The sequence below is a fragment of the Calypte anna genome, chromosome 2 (genome assembly GCF_003957555.1).
Source record: "Calypte anna isolate BGI_N300 chromosome 2, bCalAnn1_v1.p, whole genome shotgun sequence".
NCBI lineage: Eukaryota > Metazoa > Chordata > Aves > Apodiformes > Trochilidae > Calypte > Calypte anna.
Window position 1 is genome coordinate 4,476,479 of NC_044245.1, and position 9,349 is coordinate 4,485,827.

Below are 9,349 nucleotides of genomic sequence, written 5' to 3' on the forward strand. Positions count from 1 at the left end.
GGAGACAGGCAGCATGAATATTCACACTACTCTAAGAGTTTTCAGTAGAAAGCCTACACCAGGAGTTTTAGTTGCTTTACAAGTATTTTTTAGTGTTATATTCCTTGAAAATCCTACACAACTACAGTGACTGGTGCTGTTCAGTCCAGTAGAGGCTGTGTTACAACATCCAGCTGTATTCCCTCTTCTTCCCTCCCCACAGAGACTTCAGACAAAACAAAACAAAAAAAAACCTTTGGCTGAGCATCCATCAGGTTTCCTGTAATATATCAGTGTTATTGAGGCTATTAGTCTTATGACTACCCCTCTGCAACCCTTTCAACTAACTGGTGCTTGAAAAAAGTCTGATCAACAGCCCTGTTTCAGAAGGGTAACACCTCACATTTCGCTGGACTGTGCTTTTTTGGTACACATATTAGAAAAAGATGTTGCCTATGAGTAAGCTCTTTGGTGAAAATTCATCAGAATTTTCCATTTCAGCCACCACATCTAAACCATCCTAAGTGCTTCTTCAGTGCTGTTGAAGTCCTGCCTATAAAAACTGCAGAAGGAATTGCTCACCACTTTCCAACCTACCAGAGCACATAGAAAGCCCTGGGTAAGATATCTGAAAAGGTTTTCGTTTCTCAGGGAGAGTAAGAGTTGGTAGAGAGGGGTCTCATGCTGGAATCCACCATGTAGGGACTCTGATAATCATGGGTCTTTTTGGAAAACTGGACTTCTCTGTCTTTTCAGCCTCATTCTGCCAATCTGTAGCACAGACATTCCATTAAAATGAGTTCCTTCCTACTGTTGCTGTTCTGTGCAAATTTCCAGCTGTTTGTGGCTAAGGAGAAGGAGATGTCTAAAAGGAATAATGGGCTGATGGCCTAATTATGGGGTTTGGTTTAGGTTGGGTTTTTTGGTTTTGTTTTTGTTGGTTTTTTGTTTCTTTGTTTAGGGTTTTTTGCCTGTTTGTTTGTCTGGTTTTCTTTAAAATGATTTTCTCACTAAAACAAACGTTTCCTCAATAACTTTGAGCTGCTTAGTTTCACCATAAAAGCCCATCCCAAGGACCACTATACCACAGGCACAGACAAACTTATCACCTCCTACCAGTTCTATTCAAGTTTTTCAGTCTTGAATATCACCACCTCTGCAAATCTGCTCCCACACCTCTCCTGAGCTGAGGCAAACATTTGATAGGGCAATAATTACTACATCTTCTCTCCACTCATCACCTCCAGGCCCTACACACTCCCTGTTGCATCCAGCTCCTCTGCCAAGTTGTTTCTAGTGGTGGCAACTTGCCCCAAGGATGGCAGAGCTGCAAAGAAGAGATGGAATATGCAGAAGAGGAAATGTGCTGCTCCCTGTGGGTCTCCGAAGGTGAAATTCTGACACGTTCACAGAATCATTCTCAAGGATTCTCTTGCTGGTCCTTGAATAATACAGTTGGTAGCTCATGCTACAGACTCTCATACTTTGTAAGATCCTGGCTGATGCTACTACAGTTTGTTGCCTTATCCCAGCCCTGTTTCTGCACTCCCTACACAGAGATCAGCATCCCAAAACTTAATTTAAAATTTTGGGGTTTTTTTTCTGCCCCTTTTTTCTTCTCTGCTAAATCCTCCCCAATATTATAGGGACAAGGATGTTTACACAGAGAATTTACCACATTTACACAGTGATGAAGTGGCTAGTTATTATATTTTATTATTGAAAATATCTATGAAATCTCCATTGTTTGCACCCAATTAACCTGATTTGGTTACTGGAAGTTATTATGCAAGAAATAAACACACAAGAAAGAATCAAACTAATTTATCAAAGCTCAACATCCTCACTGAATGAAATAGTTGGATTTTGCCAGGAAATAAAAAAAAGAGTGTAATTATTTTAGAATACCCTTGTCCTCTCTTCATAGCCTTGAGAGCTCAGTGCTCATATATACCTGATTTGCCTTAGGAAGATCCAAGTTTATTTCTCCTTTTACCTTAACCTCCATCCTTTTGCAGTTCTATGTTGCAGATACCACTTGCACCAACAAGCACAGCTGGACACTGCCTGACTCCTGGAGCACAAGCTGGTGGGTGATGGTGGGAGGGTTAAATTTTACTCATGGTATGAAACCTTCCCCAGTACAGCAAAGTTCAAACTTAATGAAGAATGTTTTCACAGCAATTAATGATATCTAGCTGTCTTGTGGTGGTGGGAATCTGGAGGAAATCTTAATATTACACTCAAATATTTCACAATCTGACCATTTACCTAAAAAAAACCCAAAATGATAACTTTTATTGATATAAAAAAAATCCAGGAAGCTCCTAAAGTTAAAAAAACCCCAATCAACTAGAGTTAAATGGTCAGGCTTCTGAGATGACACTGCTGAAGTTTCACATTTCCCAAGGTTCATTCTCAGAAAAAGGGTGCTAGAATTCAGGACTGAGAAAAGAGCTGAAGTTCACATTTTTTCTTGAAGTTATTAATCCAATCAGCAAGGTCAAAAGTGAAAATGGGGTCAGGACTTCTTCTGAGGTCTACCAAAGTCATGTCCACAGGCACACACAGCCATGATAAAGTTTGTAATACTGAATAAATGGAAATTTCAGGCTCTACTGTTTTGTCCCTGAGGTTCTTATTGCCATGATAAGTCTTTAAAACTATTGAAATGTAGTGGAAAAGTGTGGGAGGTCTGGGAGGGGGGAGGCTTGTTCTAAGTCACTTAACCACAGCTCCAGGAATAGGCAATTTTGTTGTGCAGACGTGACAGAAAAACATTGAGTTTCTGAGGGAAAAGGAAGCATTTGAAACTGGAAAGCTTTAGACAATCCAGAGCTTAAAAATTTGTATTAAAGGGGCCTTGGATTATCAGTCAAATACAGAAGATTAAAAATATGCACTGTGAATTAAGTGCAATTAATTTTTCTTTGCACCATACTGTAAGACAGTGATCGTTTTGCTCACACTCTGGATGAAATGAGCAGATGGATTTTAATTAAAGCCATTGAAACACAATGTAAAACGTAGAGCATTAACTTCTGATCATGGCAAATTGTTAAATCTGTTAAAACACTTGTATTTGAGAGGTTTTGCATCACTGTGTGATTGATTTTGTTTCCACAGGGATGAATTTTCTAGCTTGGCAGTCAGGCTATGGCACACTCAGTTGACCACAGTGCAAGCTTCAGCATTTCTTTCCCCTTTCAGCTTTCCTTGGGCTGCTTACTCCCTGCCAGAGCTATTTGTGGGCATAGCAAGGAACTGGAGCAGGGATCTGATCCAGATTAGAAACAAACTTTTCCCCTCACCTCTAGGAGAATCAGTTCCTTGGCTTAACTCACTTTGTCTCAGAAATGGTGTTGGTGTGAGGGAGAAGCTCAGGTATGGGAGCTGGGGCCAGATTTAGGAGAGGGCAGGCATCTCTGAAACAAATCTGGAGCCCTGGCTTCCAACTATCTTGTCTTTTGAGTGTTGTGTTTAAAATCTTTCTTAAGGCAGGAAAAGAAAAAAATTATAGGCAGAAATGGGAAAACACAAAGTCATACACATGACCCTCACCAATGATCAAAATAGGATGTTTAGGTTTTTTTAGGGGCATCTTGACACTGAAAAACTAGATTGAAGGGGGTGAATCACACACCCCTATTGCCTTCATCTTTGGTATAGTCTAAGGTTTAATCAGTGATATTTGACTCAATTTCCTTATTTACAAGTGATGAGGTTTCCTTTCCATCTGCTTGCTACACAAATTGAGGCTTCAATTCACTGCTAGAGCTGTTAGTAGACATATATATATGGTAGACATATATATATGGTATATTTGGACAGACTGGAGAGCTGGGCCGATTCCAACGGGATGAGGTTTAACAAGGCCAAGTGCCGGGTCCTGCACTTTGGCCACAACAACCCCATGCAGCGCTACAGGCTGGGGACAGAGTGGCTGGAGAGCAGCCAGGCAGAAAGGGACCTGGGAGTCTGCATTGACAAGAAGCTGAACATGAGCCAGCAGTGTGCCCAGGTAGCCAAGAAGGCCAATGGCATCCTGGCCTGTATCAGAAACAGCATCACCAGCAGGTCCAGGGAGGTGATTCTTCCCCTGTACTCAGCACTGGTTAGGCCACACCTCGAGTACTGTGTCCAGTTCTGGGCCCCTCAGTTTAAGAAGGATGTAGAGGTCCTGGAACAGGTCCAAAGGAGGGCAACCAGGCTGGTGAAGGGACTCGAGCACAGGCCCTATGAGGAGAGGCTGAGAGAGCTGGGGCTGTTCAGCCTGAAGAAGAGGAGGCTCAGGGGAGACCTCATTGCTGTCTACAACTCCCTGAAAGGAGGCTGTAGCGAGGTGGGAACTGGACTCTTTTCACAGACGATCTTCAACAAGACAAGAGGACACAGTCTTAAGTTGTGCCAGGGGAGGTTTAGGTTAGATATTAGAAAGAATTTCTTCACGGAGAGGGTGATCAGGCATTGGAATGGACTGCCCGGAGAGGTGGTAGATTCTCCGTCCCTGGAGACATTTAAAAAAAGACTGGATGTGGCACTCAGTGCCATGGTCTAGCAACTGCTCCGGTGGGTCAAGGGTTGGACTAGATGATCTCTGAGGTCCCTTCCAACCCAGCTAATTCTATGATTCTATGATAATGTAACATATATATTACATATATAGTAATGTAACAAGAACTTTCTTATTCTGCCAGTCAGGCTACAGAAGTCCTGGTTAACACAAGCACATTTCATAAAATTTATATACCAGATATTTCAACTATCACCCAGAGATGGACAAAATTTTCAATATTTTATAACAGAGGTAACAACAGTTTTCAGAATACGGTGATATTCTACTTCAGAGAAAAAGCAAAACAGGAAGAAAAAAGTCCCAAAATGAACAAAAAACAATTTTAATATAAAAGGAAAATACTTTTTTAAAAATTAAAAATAGTCCAGGAAGATAATAAAACAATTTTTCTTATTACAAGAAAAAATGGAGTTAGCACATTGCTCAGCTTTAATAGGCTTATATTGGATTTTAAGATGAGAACACCATTCTCCTCTGAGACAATTTGGAATGATCATCTTGACTTGGTTACTGACACTGGATAAAGTTCCTAGAGGAAAATTTTGGATGGGATGTCAGGAAAAATCTTTCTGGCAGCAAAATTGGTAAAACTTATGATAAACCAAATGATGAAAATGTGGAGGCTCCATTTTTGGAAGCTTTTTGAAAAAGATCAGAAAAATACTGATTTTTCAGATTCTTCAGGGAGTGAAGACTGACAGAGCCTTGGGGCTGGAGAGTGGGTTGGTTGATGTCCTGAAGTCTCTTAAAGTCCTGTTGCCCTGTGCTTTGATGGATTTCCAGCAGCTCCAGAAGATTAATCTTTGAAGGACACTGCCAACAGAGCTCTCTTCAATAGTGGGCAAAGCAAATGGCCTTTGAAACAAAAGAGAATTTGAGAGGAAAACAGCAATGTCACTATTCAGTGACAAATAAATAGGAGGAAAAGCAAAAAAACTATCATTTGGTTTATTGCACAGTTCCTCAGAGACACAGGGCCTAACATAAAAGACACCCAAAAGAAACCAGCAACCCCAAAACCTCAAAAAAATGAAAAAGCAGATTTCTGTTCCATTTTCCATAACTATGAATAACAATTATGCAAGATTCTCTCTAGCTACAATAACTGAGGTAACAAAGTAATTTAACACCAATCTAACACTACAACAATGAGGATTTAATTCTGTGACAGATGGCTGCAAGGATCTGCACTGGTAGTGAATCACATCCTCCCTTGGCAACCAACTCCACAGCCTAGTTTCTCTTGTAGCTGTGATGTTTTTTTCCTAATATTTGATCTAATTCCTCCCTGCTGCCTTGTAAACCCATTTCTTCTGCCCTAATGATGGGAAGGAATAACTGATGCTTGCCTCTATGTAACATCTTTCTTAGCCATCCTCAGTTAAACATCAATCTGTTTCTCTCTCTGGGATCACACACCCAGTTATTTAAGGTTTCTCTCTGAGATTTTACTTGCCCAGCTTCTTCATTCTAGCAGCTTTCTCTGAACTCCCTCTGGTCCCCTGTCTTATTTAATAACAAATTTGCAGTGTTTATAAGCATATTCTGATGAAAAGTAAATATATCAGAATTTAAAAATTATTTTGAATGCCATGTAAAAGCCAATGCCATGTCTAAGGTGGGCTAAAGGGAGTAAGAAACAAGTTGGAGAACCTTAAACATTATATCAGATATGTAGCTTATGTAGTTTAACTCCTCCAGGCAAGGCATGGATGAGGAGACTCTGACAGTGAAGACTCTGACTGATCAGCTTCCATCTTCCATCTACAAGATCTTCTCTCATTTCATTCCCTAAAAATATCCTAACACAGCCTACAAGAAAGCTTGGGGAGGGCTTTTGACATGGGTGTGTAGTGAGAGGACAAGGGGAAATGATTTCAAACTTAAAGAGGGGAGATTTAGGTTGGACATTAGGAAGAAATTCCTTTGATTTCAGGGTGGTGAGACACTGGAACAGGTTGTCCAAGAAAGTTGTGGCTGCCCCATCACTGGAAGTGCTGAAGGCCAGGTTGGATGGGGCTTGAGCAACCTGGGCTGGTGGGAGGTGTTATTACTCACACAGAGGGGGTAGAACTCAATGATCTTTAAAGACCTTCCAACCCAAACCATTCTGTGATTCTATTAGCTGGGGTTTGTAGCCAACAGATCTCCAGATAAACTGGCCATGCCTGTAGTGTCATGTAACAGTTGGTGATCTTGAAGGTCTTTTCCAACCAAGAAAAGACCTATTTCTGTTCCTCTGTGCTCATGGCCACCAGCTGACTCAAGCCTCTTGCATTTCTGCAACTCCCTGGTCCCTCCTTCTCACTGAAATGATCCAAGTTTGTAAAATTATGATCTTTTGTGATCAATGAATTGTCTGGAAAGATTTGACGTTTTTGTTATAAAGAAAGTGACTCTGGCATTATTTTCTCCTATCTGATCCCAAGCCTGCAGGAAGCTAAGCTGTGTGCACTATCTGGATTTGGTGGCTTTCCGAGCTTTGTTCCAAATAATGACAAAAGAAGAGGGTAGAGCATGACTGAGCCCTAGTACTGGGAATGGGGAGCATGACCAATTGACCTTTGAAACAGCAGAAGTCATCAAATTTCCCATTTGTTCACTGAGCAGAAAGGGGGAAGTATAGTAATTTCCCTCTCATTCCCCTCTTGTTCCATCAGGATACCCGTGTGCTATCAAAACCCCACTTCCATACCAGGGTGGGGGCAGAGACTTGTGCAGGAAGAAATAAACTGCAAACAAAGCCGAGTTGTAAACTTATCAAAGAAGTCTTGTCAGAAGCAGGAAACCATTTGTAAATTTAGCTCACTTCTGGGAAGTTGGCGTTGTAGGATACAGGGATGGGAGCACTTGTGGCAACAGTGATTCTCCTCTGGTATGTTCTTGGAGATGGAGTAAAGAAGCTCAAAATTTTCCTTATTTGTGTCACACGACAGAGAGCAATGAGATAATTAGATATAGTAATTTAAGACCCAGCATTCATGGTGTAAGAACAATAAAGAGTATTTTGAGTGGCTGGCACTTAGAGTGGGATGTTTTACTGTGTCTTGGAGAGCACAAAGGAGCAGACTCTTCCCTCTTCTGTGAACAATAAAAAAAAAGCAGAAATCTGCCTTCCAGATTTATTCATTATTTCTGGTAATTAATTTGTGCATATTTCATTGTCTGGGATGTGCCAAGTAGTGAAACCATCCTTGACACCTTGGCCTTACACAAGAAGTGTGTAATTTTCACACCCAAGTGCCTACGTGATCTGGAGCTTGGAGGAGGGTAAGGGTGTAGAGAAACATTGTAAACCAGGTGCCTTGAGTTGCCAAAGAGTGGGTGTGAGTCCACCTGTGCCTGATTAGGACAGGCCCCTATTGGGCATGAGCAAGACCAGGGGGCCAATAAAGGTGGGACACACACCCACAGAAGGCACCTCAGCTCACTCTGTTGCGAGGCATGGAGAGGCCAGCAGCTTGTTGATCCTCTGGAGCAAGAAAGGCTCTTCCCGCTACACTTCTACCCTGGAAGCGCTGTGTGGTGGCTGGAGTCCTGGAAGAGACCAGTAGCTCCTCAACCTTCAGGAGCAAGAATGGCTCCTCCCGCTACATAAGGGGGTGAAAAGTCAGCAACAGCTTGGTTTGTGTGACACAGGAGGGTTGAATGTCTCAACTGGGATGAGTGTCTTTGAGCTGTAAACTTTGGGTTTAACAGTAGACATCTCACCATGGTTATAAGATCACTGCTTGCCTCTGAAAATCTGGGCAAGTATCAGCAGAGAAAGAAGTTTTATCCAGATGCTAAAATGTGCAATATAGATTTTAAAAACTTTCAAGATGAAGCTGATTGGTTTGTTTTTTTTTATTTTGGTGTTGGGTTCCTTTCCTACCTCTCGTAGTACACATATAAGCAGTTTTAACTTGTGGTGTGGGGAATGTGGTTTTTTAGATTTTTTTAAGGACATAATTTTTTTTCATTTGAGTGTTTCCATATTATGCATTGGCCATACTCTTTTAGGAACTTTTTTCCAAAGACTCTGTGAATAATATGCCTTGATTTTTATTTTTTTTTTTTCATTTATTTTCCACTAGGTATAGAATAAGCAGCTTTTTTTTTTTGCTTTTTTTTTCTTTTCCTCTCTGTTGGAATCTCAGTTCTCTAAAAAACAAAGCAAGGGTTGACTAGCAGGGACTAACTTTTCAGCTTCTGTCCTAATATACCACACCTCTTCCTTTCATAAAACACAAGTAATAGAATAGGGTGGAAATTTACTCTTAGGCCATTTTCCTGACCCCCATCAACTTTGTCATAAGGCATTTCTCACTCTCTGAGTAGAGAATATCTCCAAACACCCCATTTTGTGTGTTTTGTGAATTTCCAGCAGGAGTCCAGAGTTTTTCAAGCAGATAAAGCTCTCAAACCTCAGTTGTCATACCAAGCTCTAGCCCATGGTGTAAAAAGTTCTTGTGCTTATTGACTTTTGTCCAAGATCCAATCTGGTAGATGTTTTCTCACCAACTATGAAGGCTAAATAAATCACCCCTGGATGTGTTCATTTTATTCCCACTAACCATAGATCCATGGGCAATTGCTGGTAGTGGGGTGACAAATTTGCAGCCCTCCCAGTTTCACAAGAATTTGTCTGTTTGGGTGTAAGTCCCTTCCTACTGGATCTGTCTTCCAGCTGTTTGAAGAAGTTCAGAAGTTTATTCCACTTGACTCAGGCCCAAAGGCAGGCTTGTGACCCAAGCTGAGGGTCTGAGCAATAATTCTCAGAAGGCTGAAGAGGAATAGCTGTTTATCCAATAT